At 37.7% G+C, this 17787-nt stretch overlaps 1 long non-coding RNA gene across 1 annotated transcript; it reads right to left on the bottom strand.

Annotated features, from left to right (window-relative positions):
- Positions 1-6065: 6065 nt before the first annotated feature.
- LOC135422693 (uncharacterized) lies at positions 6066-17776 on the bottom strand. The gene is made up of 4 exons (XR_010434543.1): positions 17615-17776; positions 16123-16215; positions 9186-9262; positions 6066-8331 (listed from the first exon to the last, which is right to left on the bottom strand). It is a non-coding gene; the product is annotated as an uncharacterized LOC135422693 (long non-coding RNA).
- Between the last annotated feature and the right edge of the window lie 11 nt (positions 17777-17787).

The following is a 17787-nucleotide window of genomic DNA, read 5'->3' as shown; positions in this document are numbered from 1 at the left end:
AATAAAGTGAAATGAAGAGTAGTTGCACTTTAAAACCCAGATCTTCAGCTGTCACAGTCTCTATTTTATCCAACCCATCATAGTTCATTAGAGTTAACAATAATCAGCCACCTCTCATAACCCAACATCCTTTCAAGAGTCCATCTAGACATTTTATAGGAGAGATGCCTAATAAATATTTACATCTTTTTCTCAGTATTCAAATTATTTTTACTCTGAGAAACGGCACACTAGGTGACTTAGCAAAAGATTATGTAAAGAGTGCCCTCAAATATTCAGGACCTTCATGCATGTATACATAATTTTTTCATTAAAAATGTATTTAATATGTTTTTATTACATAGAGCTGCTCTCTATGAAGAGCAGCAATCTTACTCAAACCTGCTATCAATGATACTGAATTTGATGTTATTGCATGAAGCTTCCATCTTTAAAATTGCCACAAATCCAAGTCAGCATTGCCTCATGAATATCCTCTCTTCCCCATTTCTTGCTACTTATCCCAGCCCAATGGAAGAACTGTTGAAATTTTTTTAAGAAGGACTATATGTTTCTCTACAAACAAAGAAAGGTCTAGACTAGGCAATAACCCAAATTTTGTTGCAGTAGAAAGTCAAAACACTCAGTCATCACACATTGACAACAAGGACAATTGTTTCCCTAGGTTCCTTAAAAATAAGGTGGACTGTACTTCTTGTAACTGAAAATATTCCAGTAACATATAAGGTGACTGTGACTAAACTAATGTTGGTGTTCCAAATCAATTTCCCTTACACAAATTTACAATACAAGAATTCATTAGGACAGGGAAGAAGTAGATTTGATATATGAAATAATATTTACCTAGAAGCTTTGACCAAGATAACTTATTCTCAAATTCCAACAGCAAATTAGTTCCTTTCCCCTACTTCTCTGAATTTCATTTACATATATACCAGGCCCTTTCATAATAATCATAACAATTCCCTCAGCTTACTGAAATAAACATTAATTCAAAATAAATACATCAACAATGCAAGTCTCAAACTGAACGGGGGAAAGAATAAAAATTACTGCACGTAAATTCCCCCACACTTACAAATTTCCATATTTGTGAAACTGTGATTAGTCACAAAACCAAACTAAAAATAAACATTTTAGAGTTTCATAACAAACCAGAAGGCAATTCCAAAAAAGTACCTGTGCCTTTTCCACACAAATGAGAACAATCTTTACCTGCTTTTTTCAACATTCTCTTTTTTTTTAAGCTTTTTCTAATGAAACATAAACATAAAAATATTTGATCCTACTTTCATTTACATTATTTTTAGAGAACTGTGTCAGCTGGTTTCAGTGGAGGGACTTTAACAGCATCACAGTCCTATGGCACACGTCTAAAAGCTTCAGTCAGATTGTTTATTTAATTCAAGTTTTGGGACAAACTGAAGAGCTGAGGATCTACAGTAGGGAGAGCAAGACTCAGTTCCACACTTAAAGATTGTCCATCTCAAGGAAACTCCATGACAGGCATCGACATGTCAAGCTCATTTTTTTTTGTCTTGTGATCAATTTATTTTTTAAAAAAATTTGAAAGAATAGGGGGAGGATCTTGGCAGCTCTCCATCTGGAGTCAGCTGGACAGCTCCCCAGGAATCAGTGGATTAAACCTTCCAGCTAACATAAATCTCTCTGGGACCACTAATCATGAGCCCACCTAAAATCAACAGTGTTACTTTGATTTACAGTCACTGAAGAAGTGGTGCCATGTTATATACCAAATAAATCAGAAAAATTTGATACATTTGCAGGAAATTGCTGCAAAGAGAGCTATAGGACTTTATTGTTTTAACATGGAGAGTCTGAAACTGTTGTAGCTGTTTGAAATACAGGGTGGGCTTGATTTTGACTCTGTCCTTTTTGCAGGCTCAAGGATCATTGAAGTGATGGGGCTTTTTGCCCAAGACTGTCTCAAAAGTCAGCGTATCACATGAAGATATCATAGGTATTCATATCCCCTCTATACTAGGATAGGAGGTCAGTGTCTACAGGACACCTGTGCAGTTATGAGGGAGAGAGCACAGGATCCTGAGGCAGTTCAGAGTGAGATTCTGGTGCTAAATCAGCCTTAACCCTCTGGAGGAGGAAAAGCCCCACTCTTGCCCTACTCCATTGTCCTGTATGATGGCGAGATTGTAAAAAGCTGTGAAAGCTCCCCTAAGCTTTTGGGTGTACAATTCTGTGCCCTTTCTAGTTACTCAGAGTTCCTGTAAGGAGTTAAATAAGATGTTAGTGGCAGGTACTCCGTCACACCAGTTTGAAGCACACATTAAAGAGTTTATGAACTCTCATTCATAGCCCAGAAATTTAGTATTGGCAGGAAACTGTGTGTTGCAGCTGTACACAAAAGAAAACACAAAGATGATACCTCCTCAGGCACTCTCATTACTTGTCCCACTTTTTCCCAGCTTAGTCAAGACCACACCATTCTTCCCATTCCCTACCTGTTGTAACCACCTCTGCCTCACCCCTTTACTTTCCTCAAAGTAGCCAAAGGACAAAAGATAAAGCCACTTTTAGCAGTCAGGTACTTGCTGCCATGTCTGTTGTGCTGACTCCTTTGTGCCTAGCACAGAAATTTTGTTGTAATCTTATAAGATGTGCCTTTCCTCAAGGTTTTTCATTTTGTGGTTTACAGGAGTATTTTCAGACTCCCAGAAAATGTTATGATGTTTGCAATCCCTGGCAAAATTCCAGTATTTCCTCAACAGTTTATCTTTGATATCCTTTGCTCTTTACTTTTCTGGAAAGAGAAGAAAGCATGATTGGTGCTCAGGCTATCAATTAGTTAATAATTGTCAGTTTTCTCCTCAGATAAGTTAAGTGTGGAAACATCTCATCTTACAAAAATCAGTCTCTACTTGAATCATTTTTCCACAATAACAGCAAGCTTTCTGTATACACATTACTGTAATAATGTCAAAGTTCAGTCATACTCAGGGTTTATTAGATTTTGTTTCATTCTTTCCCTTGAATTATTCATTGAATATCTATAATTTCCCAAAGAATAATTTCATAAAGTGCTGCAGCAATAAAACTCTCCATGTATAGCACACCAGTGTGAATGGTATTTATGATGTACTCAAAGAAAGATCAGCCTGTTACATTAATCATGTAAAACTATTGAAAAATTATGTTTAATCATCTCCATTTCAAAATAAAACCTGCTCAGAGCTTTAAACACTCTGCAAAACCTGGAATTAAATTTCATACAACATATCCTGCAACTATAAATAATTATTCAATACTTTGAGGTTTGTCTGGTGTTCAGTAACCTCTCATCTCATTTTCTCTGAATTGTGAGTTGTATTTAATATTTTTTATTTAGTAGGTTTTGCTTAGAATGTTCCAGATTTAATAAGGAGAAACAATAAGATATATAAAGGCCTGTCCTTTGGTGAAGACAAGCTCAATAGAAAGCTGTCTCCTTCCTCAAACCCAGCTCTGACTGAGGAACATCAAGGCACTGGCAGAGCTTCAGGCACCTTCTGTGCTTATCTCAGTCTCTGCAACAGGAAGAAGTGCCCTTGCAGCATTTGTGCTGGGATGGCAGGGTAGGGACACAGGGGGTTCTTACAGAGTGTCACAAACTTCCTACAGGATGATTGTCCATTCAGCAACTGGATGAAGGAAGCAAAGATGTGGCCTACTGGAGTTTATCACAAATGTAGTGATGCTGGGATGGTCAGCAGCATTAGTAAGATCAGTAAATTCTGTTGAATGCCACCTACTTAGAAGATTAATTTTTCCCTATATCTGACTTCTGAGAGCACTGAACCACACTGTAATTCAACTTGATCTGTCTGACAATTAAACTTTCCAGGCTTTGCTATACACTGCCTGTACAAAGTCAAGAGAAAGTCAAGTATGAGGACAAAACCTGCTCTTCATTAGGCCGGAAGGCAGAGGTTCTGCCCAGTGCTCCTGGCAGGCTCATGTGCTCTGTAAGCCAAAATCATGCTGACACCTTTCAGATGTCTGAAAAGCTAAATAGGGTACACCAAGACACCGAGTGTGTGGCATATGAAATCAAATAAAAAACGAGTGCTCATGATTCCTAATGAATCAGAATATATTGTCACAGAGCTTTAACTTTGTCAGGACTGCAGGAACGTGCCATAGAGCCAATTCTTGAAAAACTGGAATCTGCAAATAAACCACCATGTACTTAATTGGAAAATAAATCTGTGAAAACATGATAAAGCCTTTATGAACTCTAACAAGCAAAGTGTGTGTGTATATAGAATATATAAACCTATATATATAACTGAAAGCTTTTTTTTTTCAGAATTTTATGATCCTTACAAAGGAAGCAAAGAATAAACAATTGGTATAATATTAACAACCTAGGCTTTTAGCTTTTAACATTAATAACTTATTTGAAATAGCTCAGCCTCCTGTATATGAGCCACCCTGTAGTGTTTCGGCTGATTCTGATTCTCTTTGTGCAGAAACCTTTTAGCTAATCATTTTCATCTCTGTGTGTCAATAAATCTTGCATCTCTAGGGCAATGACTTTTACTCAGCAAATGTTAAGCAGAAATAAAACCGCCCAGAACAGTCTAAGCATGAGAATTTCAATAAGAATTTAGCAATATATTGATCCACTTCTCCCCCTTCTGACTTTTCATTACTATGTCACTTTCAACTCCCAAATTCAATAAGATAAAAAGCCAAAATAGCATGTGACTTACGGGCTTCAGCCAACACTACTAAAATTATTTTTGAATGGCTTATTCACCAACAGTAAACTCATAAAATGGTCAATATTCTGTACTTGAACAGTTGACAGTCACACACTACAAGTGAATGACCTCTTCTATAGACAGAATAAAAAGGAGAAATTATAAGATAAAAAATTAATATATGCAATAGTAGGAAGACAAAGCCTGTAATGAAAAGCCATGTTTCTATGAATTTCTAAATTTAACATTTATTACATGCCCTACATTTCCTTTCCTTGTGAGTCAGCTGACAAAGTATTTACATTCAATATTGTTTCTTGAATAAAGCAAAATTAAGTCCAAGCAACTCTTGTGTAATTATTTATAAGGATCTACCACCCAAAAGCCACTTGGATGTGTCAAATCACACTTTCTGCACACCAGATGAACAACTACTATTTCCATTCCCCTAATATCTATCAACAAGAATCAGAAAATAATCAACAGACACAAAGGAATTTGGCCACTAAATGCAGTCTACACTCCAAAATGTAGAAAGTGATAAATAATCCAAGGTAAAAGCACTATTTGTAACCTTGTTGCTAAATCTGAGAAGCAAAACTAACAGTATTCTCATGTCCTGTATGTTTTATGACAATGGTATCACTTTGTTTCCCAGAGGACAGAGGACACATGGTTACATATCTGAAGGTTCCCAGAATACACCAGAATGAAGTTTAACAGCCAAGCAGCCATGGGAGAAATTATGTTGCACTCTGACAGACAATTTTTGTCAGCAAGGTGTCAGTTGAAACAAAGCTGCATTAAGAATTTGCTTGGGAAAGTACATTGCTTCCTAGCCTGAGATGAAAACAAACTGTGGAATTCAGAACTTTCTACAAACTGAAATTACAATTTTGTATCGACTCCATTCTGCACCAAAACAATGCCAGTTGAGCACTGACTGAAACCTCCCACAACTGTTCCTGCATCATGATCAACATGAGCTTCAGTAACACAAAGCAATCAGGTTTTGTGTGCTACAGCCAACCCAAAGGTTACCTGACTGACCTCAGAATGATGAGTTGATCTCAACCTCTCCAAGCATCACTTGCAGCACCCAAGTGTTGATCCCATTTGTCCTAGCAGAACATTTCCACAGGGGCTTTAGACAAATATTCACAAAGGTTCCCTGGGGCATTTTTTTTTTTTTTTGCAGCACTTCATGTAAACCTGTGTACTAGTTCATTGATTTTGGTAGGTATCTTGCCTAGAAAATACCAGTAATGTTTTCTTACTTACCCAAGAAATGAGAAAATGGGCTTTGCTTGTGTTCAAATATGAACACAAGTGTATTTTCCAACTTCTTTGATGTGAGATTTCAACTTTGGTTTTCATAACAATGGAAACGTCAGGAAGAAAGAAATAGATTCTGATACCCCAATAATTTTTTTATAACACAGGTGATGTGATGCCAATAAAATTACAACAGAAGTATGAGATAACATTTAATGTGGTCATCTCAAATAAAAGCTAAACTCACCTCAGGCTTCTGAGCATCTAAAGTATTTTTCAAGATCACATCGTAAATTCATAAACTTTACCATAATAAGAGTCCAAATAATCTGAAGTTTGAGGCAGTCTTGCACAGGTTGTTCCCATAATGTTCTCATTTAAAAAAGTGAAATTATGTAATTAGTCATGACAACAGACTTCTTAAAAATGCAAATTTAGCTGCAATTTCAGCAAGAGAGTCTGCATTTTATTAGCTGCAGTTCAGATGCATGAGCTACAAAGTCTGCTTGTTCACTCACTGCATGTGTCCCTTCTGAGATTAGGAAAAAGAACAATTTAATAAGAAATAATCCTGCCAAGAACAAATATCCAAGAAGAAAACCTAAAAGAAAAAACTGGGTTTTTTTCTAGTTGTCAGATGAGTCCATTAACTTTGATGTGAACTGTGGTCCTAACTCAGGCAAAGAATAATGCATTAGGCCATTTCACAACTATTTGTTTATTATATCTTTTAAAAATATTGTGATATTTTCTCAACATAATGGGACCAACAAAAAACCCTATGATTGTTAAAAAAAAAAAAACAAAACAGGACACAGTGTCAATGCACAGAATATATTAAATACTAAGTAAACTGAGCTGCAGAGAAGAAACAAGCTTTGCTTTATGTAATGGTGTTGCCTAAACTCTAACTCTCATAATGGGAAATAAAGCACTTTTTATGAGGTTCCAGTCCCTCCAGTTATATGGTAATAATGTCTTCACAGCAAAGTTTGAAAGTAAACCCAATTTTTAAGCAAGCCAGAATCCTGAGTCTTTGGAGATTATCACTGGAGATCAAAGTCAGTAACAAATATCCAGAGCTGAGCAGAGAATGTCAGGGTTGTTTTCTTAGTTCATAGAAGCTTCTGAGTTTGATATGGTCTCCCTGCTAATTAAGATTCAATATACCAGTTAGCTGTGATCTTTGGTGTCTTCCACACCTGAATAATATTTTCTGACATTTAAGTCAAGCTAAATCTGAGTGTCTTAGTGACAGTAATGAACTGTATACTCAGAACTATATTAAAATAAGGTTTCCCAGGCTGGGTTTTCTAAGTTTCTTTGCAAATATGGAGGTAGCAGCAGACTAAGCTCTTTTTAAGATAATCCCATGCCTTGTTACAATATTTCAAGATTAAGATAAAAATTTAGTGTATCTGGGTAAAGAAAAATGTAAAACCTTGTGAAATCTTTATTTTATTTCCTATTGTACAGTGCAGTGTTTCTACTGATAGTAAAAAAAAGGTCTCAGACTGAAAGGTCTGAGAATTCTGAGACAGAAATTCAGTCCAGCAAAAATTGCTACTTCTACAAAGGCATAGCTCCTCATTCATAATATTTTCTATTATAATCATTTTAAAAAATAACATCAGGTTCTTTCTTTTGTCCTTTATAATTCAATGTATTAGTTAGAAATACCTCAAAGAAACAGATGTATGAGAGATTCTCAGATGTTGAAAAAGAGACCACTGCTTTAAAGTCTTATTTTAGTCTGGTACAAAACCAGGAAAAAAAAAACGATAGGTAGGAGAAATGTGAGAGTTATTGTGACTTCTCTTTACTTGCCACACCATGGTATAAATTTTTCTAGCAAAATATAAGCCATTAAATTGCAAACTCAGGAATAACAGCTTACTCAGCAAAAGCATAGGGCCATCTGCCAGCTGTTGAGTCATCACAGACTGTTGATGCCACATGTTCCTCACAGCAGCTGAATTTTCATCAAACTCTGCAGAACAGCAGGTAGGAAACTATCACAGTCAAAGGAAAAAGACTGTGTGGACAGTGCAATGGAAATGAAAGTGTTAATTAACAGGGCTAACCAACTAATCAAAAAACGGGGAACATGGAACTTCCTGAGATGCCTAATTTCTTGTCTTGTCAAGGGTCAAATCCTGCCTGTTTAATTCCTAAGCAAGGTCACTCAAATCAGCAAAATTAAGCACATGCTAAAGTGAAGTAGATTGTTAAGTGCCACCTATAGAACAGACCTGTTTCTCAGACTGAAGCTGATACAGACGTCCTTGCCAGCTTGCATGATTCACAAAGATTAGATTTCTGTATTGATATTCTTCTTAAAAAAAAGAAGAAAAATATAAAATTCCAACTAATTCATATTTGACATGTTTTAAAAATAATGCATATTGTAACATTGAAAACGTTTTTAAATTGTGAGAGGAAGAGACTTGCTAAAAAATCAAAAGCATTGCACTTAGATTTTCAATTTAATAACAAAAGTTCCTGCCCTGAAGTAGCTGAAGTGATACGTCATTTCCCACAGAGAGGAAAGGTTCCTTTCCCAATTACACGTTTTCATCCTTGCACTGTCTCTGTGACTCCTTTGACTCTTAGTGAGTTCATTCAACTCTCCAAATTAGCAGAAAAAATACTGACGGATATGTTTTGTTTTGTTTTGTTTTGTGGTGGTTTTTTTTTTGGGGGGGGGGGGTAGTTTTCTGCTCATTTAGTCAGCTGAATCAGCTCATGGTCAGTGTCACATGAGTCCCTGAGCCAACAAAGGAAGATGAAGGGAGGAACATGCTGATGACAAACAAGCAGAAAAAAAAGAAGTAAGAGGTGACATTGTCCTCTTGGAGGTTGTGAGCTCCTGCACTGGCTCAGACATAATGCAAGATTTAATACCAAAGATGAACTCCTACTGACCTGGGCAGGAAAACACCTGAGCATTTGGGGTTTTGCTACAATTAGTTATCAGTCCCAATTCTATCTCTTCTTCCTATGATCCCTAAGGACAATGCATGTTGTATTTGAACACATCCCACTTTTCCACTACTAGTGTCTATGGGCTCCACATCTGGCCTGGAAAATAAAGTTTTTCAGGAATTTTACATAAAAGTAACGATAAGCCTCACAACTATGATCATGAAGTTCCCTATACTGAGGAACCTTCCCAGTGAAAGTTCTTACCAACTTTCAGTGGCTCCTCTTCTGCTCATAAGTATAAAGTTACTTCACAGAGGTTCAGATCTCCTATTAATTATTCACTGCAGAGATTGAAATTTTGATTAGCAAGGACTAAAATCACTTTTTTGTTTCCTTCTCTTTAATTAATGCCAGTAAAGCTCCTCTTGATAAAGCAATATAAATATTATTTAAGAAAGTAATGTGATCATGACACCATCAACTGTGCTCACTTAGGGAACATAAAGAAGGAAGACAAATATAAAAAGCAGAATTGAGAATGGAGCATTTTAAGGCCCGAAGTTCAGATATGCATTACCTGCAGTCTATCACAAAACTGGTTTTAATAAATTTCAGAGCTATTTTAGCCACAAAGCAAGTATTTTCCTCTGGACTCTGTGCTCAGTGCATCTCAGAGCTGCTCTAGAAGTAAAACTTCACATAATGAGTTGTCACAGTCTAACCCCAGCTGGCAACTAAGCACCAGGCAGCTGCTCACTAACTCCCCCACCAGCAGGAAATCAAACAACTGACTGCTCTGATTCTCATCTAAAATTGAATTTAAAAAGAAGCTGGCTAATTAGGAATCTCTATAGAGTGTCACAGTCAAATGAAAAGAGATCTGTATCAGAAATTATTTTGAAAAACAGTTAACTTGCATCTAGATCCATAGTTCCATTATTTTTTTGTATCTGCACTAAGAGACTAGCTTGAAAAAAAGGTGGGTTTATGTTAAAATAATGGCAATGCCTATATTAGGAATCAAACTGATTTTTCTTTCATTGGATTTTATAAAATACGGGCACAATGGTGAGAAAACATAAGTCAGTCATATAAAGAAAAATATTAGAACTTTCCTCTGCTATCATACAGTCCCAGTCCTCTACAACTGCACTACCAAAAAGTTGAAATACGTTCAAAATCCTCTAACATCCAGTCTGTTCAGGACAAAATTTTGCTGTCTTTCCTTCATCTTTCTGATTCTGGGATTCATCATACCTACGTAATTTCTCAAGCACATATGGATTATGCAGCTCAGCCTCTACAAATAACTAAGATACTTTACTTTCAAAGACATGTAATGAGCTGATGTTAGAAGCCTGGGGCAAATCTGGTTGATTTTGTTAATGAAAATTTATAGCTTTCACTGTGAAACATTTTCTCTACAACCAGACATAAAAGTAACCTTACCTGGAAGTACTCCAATTCAACAGCAGCATTTTGCAATATTTTTTTTTAAATAGTAGCATTAAACATATATATAATAATATCAAATATATACTCAAACCACATTAGTTCTGATTGTGCCAAGCATGATACATGCATTTAGTAATACAATAAGAAGTCCCTGTTCCAAACAGTCTGCAGTCTATGTGGACAAAATTAAGGAAGATAGTGACAATCTTGTAGAAAGAAAACTAAGGCAAAGATCAGAATCATAAACCATGTAAGCATTAGGACATAAATAATCTACCACAGATATGGGAATAGAACAAAGATCTAAGTCTCCCTGCAGTGTCTCAGCCATAAGGCTTCTCCTTCTGAGTAAAATGCAGTATCACTTAGTATTGAACTGTGCAGGTTTTTTAATCAAGCAATATTTCCCTTACATATAAACATAACATTTTCTCCAGAAAGCAAAACCAACTATTTTTCTGTCACCATGCAACTCCCAATGACTTTTCAATTTACAACTAATATACAACCAGCTGTACCTGCCTTTACATTCCATTTACTCATCTTTTTCAGCAGCATCTCCAGATTCCTCCTTTACCTGAAACTACTTGTAGATTTTTCAGAAACCAAACATTAATAGTAAAACTGAGATCTGCTCATCCTGGGAGTGGATGCCTGACTGGCAAAACCATTCTAATTGGAACATTTGGAGATGTACCTGGAATAACAACCTGTTTTGAGAGTTTCAAGACAGCAGTGGTGACACATCAACACAACACAGTGGAAAAAAAAAAGATCTTTTCCTTCTGTATTTACAGACTGCACATGGCAACCCTGAAACAGTTAAAGACCAAAGTAGGGCCTCAGGATTATGTGACAGTGCCTTGGGTGGCCTCATGCCCTCAACTATTATAAAGCATTGACTCAGGGAAGATCAATACCAACATATCCTGGCAGCACTGGAGTTGGGAGCTTATGAATTCTGACAAGATCATAGCCTGAAATGGTAATTGGCAGAGAATGACAGGATTTTTTATTGCTCTTATTGTAGTTGAAAACCAAACATGTGTGGTTTATGTTGATTAGAAAAACAACAAACTCCTTAACTCTTAAACTTCAGCCTTTATTACTATATTTGGGTCTCACATTTTTCTTCCTCATTTCAGTCAATAGGGCCACTTTCAGTTGAGGGTTTGGGGGGTTTGTTTTGCTTTTGAAAAGAGAACAATTATTCAAATTTGAGGTCTAGAAAATTTTGCTACAGTTACTAATATCATATTTCCAACAGCAGTCAGGGCAATGTGTAAAATCTTCTGGAATTAATAGACCAAAGAGGAAAAGGAAAGATGGCAACACACTGTATCTTAACAGTTGGATGCCAATTACCACTCTCTGTTAACAAACCACAGCCATTTACCAGAGGTGTCTTTGCCTCCCCACTTGCACAAAGTGGCAATTCAATTAGACATCTCCTTCTTCCACACAGCTCGAAATTTTAAACAAGTTTCACCTAAAAAGATTATTGACCTCCACTTCATTTCACTGAAGCCATCATTACACTTCTTTATTGGCATCCAAGTTATTATAAATTATGGCTCTTTCACAATTCTGTAACTTTCATCTTTGCATGCTTTTAAGGTTGATCCCTAAGAAGATCTGCTGTAGAAAAAGGAATTCTCTTGATCATGTGAGATAGTTTAAAGAGATCTGTATTACATCAGGTGAGGTGTCAACAGAAATTTGCCATGGTGTGCACTTCTAGTAATGCCACCTGTAGCACACTAAATGCATTTGACATTATTAGACCCTTCTAATTTCTTTTTCCTTGCTGAAAAATTTGTCATGGTTCCTTGATTGCTCTGTTTCTCAGTATCTGAGGAAGGAAATTACATACGCCCATATGACAATATCATCAGCATTCAAGATTAAATCAGGAATAGGGTAAACTGAGGATTTAAACAGAACAAATCTGAAAGAATAATCATTTGGAGGCTTCTGGGGAGTTTCTGCTATTGGGTGTCCAAGCCTTCAGTCTATACCCACATCTTGTTTTCTCTGTATTCTCTTTATCTAAAGATGGCTACTTCAGATGCAACTCCTAATCACAAATTCCCTAATCCATTGGTTACTAGAAGCTTTTGGAATTTAGCAGGGCAATGATTTCTCTTTCTAATTCTGGTCCTTTTTTTCCCCTATGCATTTACTGCTAGGATGATGTCAGGAGTCCCTATGACTGACAAAAGTTGGAAAGAAGGATGTTTAAGATAAAATACTCCAGTGGTAACACTGTCATCTGTTTTGCTAATCTGCCATGTGGAGTCTCCGTGAAGAACCCAGGGCAGGCAGAAAACTGGGGGTTGAACAGGACACCCATATAGTGAGCAATCCTTCCAACACACAATTTGGAAAATACGAACTGTTTCAGTGCATTAAATCAGCAGAAAAACTATTCACTTTTGTGGTATTAATTTTCTGCCAACTCAGTGCATTGAAATGGCTCAGCAACCCAATGACCAAGGGACCTGAGGAAAGGGCTTGCCCAGAGGCAAGAGATGGAACAAGGCAGCCAGCAGTTCAATTGCCTTAGGGTGCTAGAGAGCTACAGCCTGCATTTCCAGCCAGTTTTACCTGTGACTGCCTTGTCGAGAGGTCAGATGGGGAGCTGTGCTGTTGTAAGGAAATGGGAACGCACAGCTGGAGGAAAAGGAGAACAGCAGCACTCCAGTGGCCCTTTAAACTAGTTTAAGCCACTAGAGTGACTGGTGCCCTACGTTTCTCAGTTCTGTTTCCAAAGGTCACATGGTTACATACGATTAACTCCCTCAAATGGATTGGTGAAGATATTTCTAAAGGATTGTTGGTGAGAGATCACTCAGCAACCTCACTGTTAACATCTAACCTGCCTGCTCCAGCTTCTCTCTTACTCTGAAAGACCTGAAGACAACTTAGCCTAACTTGTAAAGTGGGGAACTGGTAACAGAGACACAGAAAAGCTGACTGAGCTGCACACCTGCATTATCCAAAAGATTAGGTTTCCCTTTGATCCTGTCAATAACAAAGGTGCTTTTGCACATCTGTAAAACACCTAGTTCATTTTTTCCCTTTTTCCCCCCATAAAAATTCCTATTGAATCAAAGTGTCTGGGAGCTATCCCTAAGTGGGGCAAACCAGGTATTGGTTACAGCTCTGCAAGGAAAAATGCTCTGAGGAAAGAAAGGAGGGAGAGAAGATATTGTTCCTATTTAAAACAAAGAAAAAATCTAGCTAAAGATTTATTGACTTCACTTTTGGTTTAAGCTCTCTAGATATCTTCCTAATTAATATGCAGTGTCACTCACAGAGCAATCAGAAAATGAGAAAATCAAAGGCAAGAGAAAAGCTGGGAACTGCACTTCTCACACTACTTGTTGCAACCTTTTCCAACTCTTGGTTTATTGCACCTCACAGAGGGGACTGAGTTATGAGACCTGAATTCTTTGTGGAGAGACCTGAGCCAGTCTGTGCTACATTGTGCCCTCAGGTGCACAACTGCAATGTCACCAGACTTGCATACAAGCACCTAAATATTCTCTAGTATCTTAAACAGAAAGATTTGTTTAGTATTCCTATTGAAGAAGAAACTTACCATTGAAATATGTTTTAGGAAACCAAATATCTTCTGCATAATTGTGTAGCATAAGGTCTTTTTCTAAACTTGTCTAGGGAGTATATAATGTATTGCACTGGCTTATATAATATCTGACAACGTTTATTTCTGCAATTTGAAAAATTTCTGTTACACTAATAGCAAAATATGAGCCCATTTCTTCAGCTAATTAAGTCACATATAAGTATTCTCATGTGTGTTAGTTGAAAACTGCTTTAAGTACCAGAAATGTCAGCACATTTCAAAGATACCATGTTCCTATCCTGCTAGGATTCAGTCTGTAATAACATTTGTAATTCCTTTTACCCTATGCCCCTCAATTTACATCACTTTTATAAAACCTTCAAAAATATACTTGATACTAAACTGTGTGCATGCAATAATGGGGGGGGGAGAAGCCAAGCTAGTAAGAACCAAGGGAAAAAAAGCCCAAACAAAACAGATAAGCCATGAAAAATGTAACCCAAAACCACACAGGTCACAACTTCTATAAATCACATTATTCAAATAGATGTGCTCTGATTTCTGATTTGGTCTGTAGACTGGACCAAATTATACCATTTATCCAAACTTCCCTACATATAAAGTGCTTGGAACATTATGTAACAACTTTTAACAGAGAAAAAAAAAACTGTTGTAAAATACTAATAATTTCATAATCCCACATGAAATTCTAGAACTGGTAAAGGACCCTGGCTGATTAACATCTAGGATTCCATTAGGGAATAATCCTGGACGCTTATTTAACAGTCACAAGTTGAAGCTCCTATAAAAGTGAGCCAAGAAACTACTTCCTTTTCCCTACATGGTCTCTGTGAGCACAGGTTATGTCACAGAGCAGCTTCAGGGGTTGCTCAGGAGAGCAGCTCAGCTTGTTTCTTTTCTTTTTCTTGGGGGCTCTCTGGTATTTTCTCAGGTAGCTGCACAAGGTGGTATTTGTTCTGGGGCTGTCCTTGCTGGATGTTAGAGGCTGTTCTGCAAATAAAGTAGTGCCACAGTGTCACCTACTGGGAAGTTCTGCCTCTGCCTTTCTTCTTACAGTGCCAAAAACGATAAAGAACAAAAAGGAAAATCCGTGTGTTGGTTTTACCTGGTTTCTGATACTTCACATTCCAGGCCATTATACTCCTATTAAAAGCTTTGTTTTCCTTTTTCTTTTTCTAAAAAACAGGAAACAGTTCAGAGCAGAACAATAAATATACTGGACTTTTCCTAAGACTGTCATTCAACATATACCTGGTGAGTATTTGGTCTTAACTGGCTGATTTAAATCTATATTGAGTGAGTTGCTGTTCTTTTGATTCCATGCCAGTATCTTAGTGCAAGTTTCTCCTCCACATTTTACTCTATCTTTTCCTTTATTTACTATAATGACACACATTTCCACATGACATTCCACTGACATTTATGTAGTGTGGCAGACCTAGAGTAGCCACAAAACGGGTTTTCAAAAGAAAATATTGTTCATCTTCACATGAGTAGCAAGAGCTGGACCAGTGGTCTGTAAAGTGACAACAGTGGTGAAATATCATCTGCAGAAGACAAATAAAAGTAAGCCCACTTTCAAAGCTAAAAGTGAGTAGTGTTATTCATGCATAGTGCCCTCCTTGATAAATCTGTGAACCAAAACCAAATTAACATCACTTATGTTTTTCCCCTTTTAAAATTTATTTTTATTTAAAAAATAATTTTATAGCTTTTTTTATTACTATTTTATACGCTTAAAGCTTTATTCTGTATAAATTACACCCTCCTTGATTGTCCCAAATGACTACTTAGGAAATTGTAATCTGTAAACAAAACAAATCTCTATTTTAGGACTCACAACGTCACAAGACTTCTTGCCTGCTTTAAAATAAGAAGTGTGAAGACAGAGGGCATTTAAAGCAATCAGTGACTGACTTCATAACATTTAAGTCATTTTGACCAACTAGTTACAAGGGAAGCACAATTAAATTTTATGTACAGTATGAAGTTTCCTCAACAGACACTTGAAATAAAATGATCAAATGTGTCTTTAACAGTAACAAAGGTGATCACAGACTATGTGATAGTTTCACTTAATATTTTTACAAAGTAGATAATTGTGAGGCTATAAAGGGGAGTCTGGGTCATTGTTACCTTAAGAGAGCAACATAATGAGGTAAATAGGAGTCTTGGCTTTGCTCTTATTTTCTCAGTCACAAAACTTTTATGTCTTTTTCTTCAGATGCACTGGAAAAGAAACATTAATTTAATGCTTAGAATCCTGCTTCTAGCTAAGACTAACCTCTCCACCCCAACTCTAACAAAAAATCAATGTCAACTTCTACTCAAGAGGTATATTCATATAGTCAACTGCAAGATAGCAACTTACAGAGCTATGAGACATTATTTCCTTATAAACACAGCCCAATACTGCTGCAGTCCACAAGATGGAGTAAAACTTACCTCTATCACCCTTTAGCAAAAGTAGATTAAAGCCTATACTTAGCTCATATGAATCATGGGTGAATAAGAGGCTGCTGATCTCTGAATTCTCAACAAAAATATAAGCATTTCCCAGTGTTTTGAGGAATAAAAGTTGTTAAATTTTCAGTGTCTGAGACGCCAAGATGACAGAATCAATCTTAAAGTAGCTTATAGTAGAATAAACAAGGTATAGGCCTGAAGATTTATATTGCTGCAAGACTACTGAAATTGATTTTCAACTCTCCTATTCTCCTTCCAGAAGACTTCCATCTATGTAGCAAAAAAGCTGATATACAGCATCTACTATCACGTGGCTAAATAAGTGGCGTATCTCAAGCACAGGCAGTTGCTGCATGGAAAAACAGAAAACAAGCCACACATCAGTGGGCTACACCAATAGTTGAGGCACCCAGTAAAATCAAATTTTCATGCTAGGATAATTTCAGTTCCCCTTCATGGTAGAACTTTTCTACCAAACACAGCTCAAATAAATTAGTGAGGTGGCCTTACTGGCTAGTTGGGTTTTCATGTGAATGATGCAGGCAAGCCCTCATCACAGCAGTGCCTCTGTCACACCAAGCCTCCATTTTAACCACAGGCAGAGTCATAAAGGTCTCTTTCATCTGTCACAGCTTAAGCGTGTAAATCTGAGATGCCAAAAGGCATTAATTTTCTAATTGAAAATGATGTCTGGGGATACGGATAGCAATAAAAACCTGTACTTCTGTTAAACTTTCCTAACTTGTTTAAAGGCAAACCCTTTCTTCATCTTCCACGCCCCTACGAGTCTATAACTCAGAACACCAAGGGAAGTGCTCAGTCCTGGCCAGGCCTGTCTCGCAGCCCTGCCAATGCAGACAGATGCTTCACCTTGGCTCCACTACCTGCCCGGGCACTGGTACCTGTCGGGATTCCCGGTACCCACCCGGGCTCCATGACCTGCCCCAGCACCGGTACCTGCCCAGGCTCTATGATCTGCCTGAGCTCCATGACCTGCCCAGGCTTCCACAGTACCCACCCGGGCTCTGTAACCTGATCGGGCTCTGGTCCCTGCGAGGGCTCCGGTGCCTACCCGGGCTCCCGGTACCTTCACGGATTCCCGGTTCCTATCCGGGCTTCAGTACCTGCCTGGATTCCCAGTACCTGCCTGGATTCCCCGGACCTGCCCGGGATCCATGACCTGCCCGGGCTCCCGGTACCTGCCCGCATTCCCAGTCCCTGCCCCAATTCCTTTGTTCCTGCCGGAATTCCCAGTCTCTGCCGGAATTCCCGGTCCCTGCCCGCATTCCCGGTTCCCGCCCCGCGCCGGGGGCTTGGGCGGCCCCGCCGCCGCTG

The sequence above is a fragment of the Pseudopipra pipra genome, chromosome 15 (genome assembly GCF_036250125.1).
Source record: "Pseudopipra pipra isolate bDixPip1 chromosome 15, bDixPip1.hap1, whole genome shotgun sequence".
NCBI classification, from domain to species: Eukaryota; Metazoa; Chordata; class Aves; order Passeriformes; family Pipridae; genus Pseudopipra; species Pseudopipra pipra.
The sequence above is the reverse complement of the archived record's forward strand: the minus strand, read 5'-3'. Positions and strand labels throughout refer to the sequence as shown.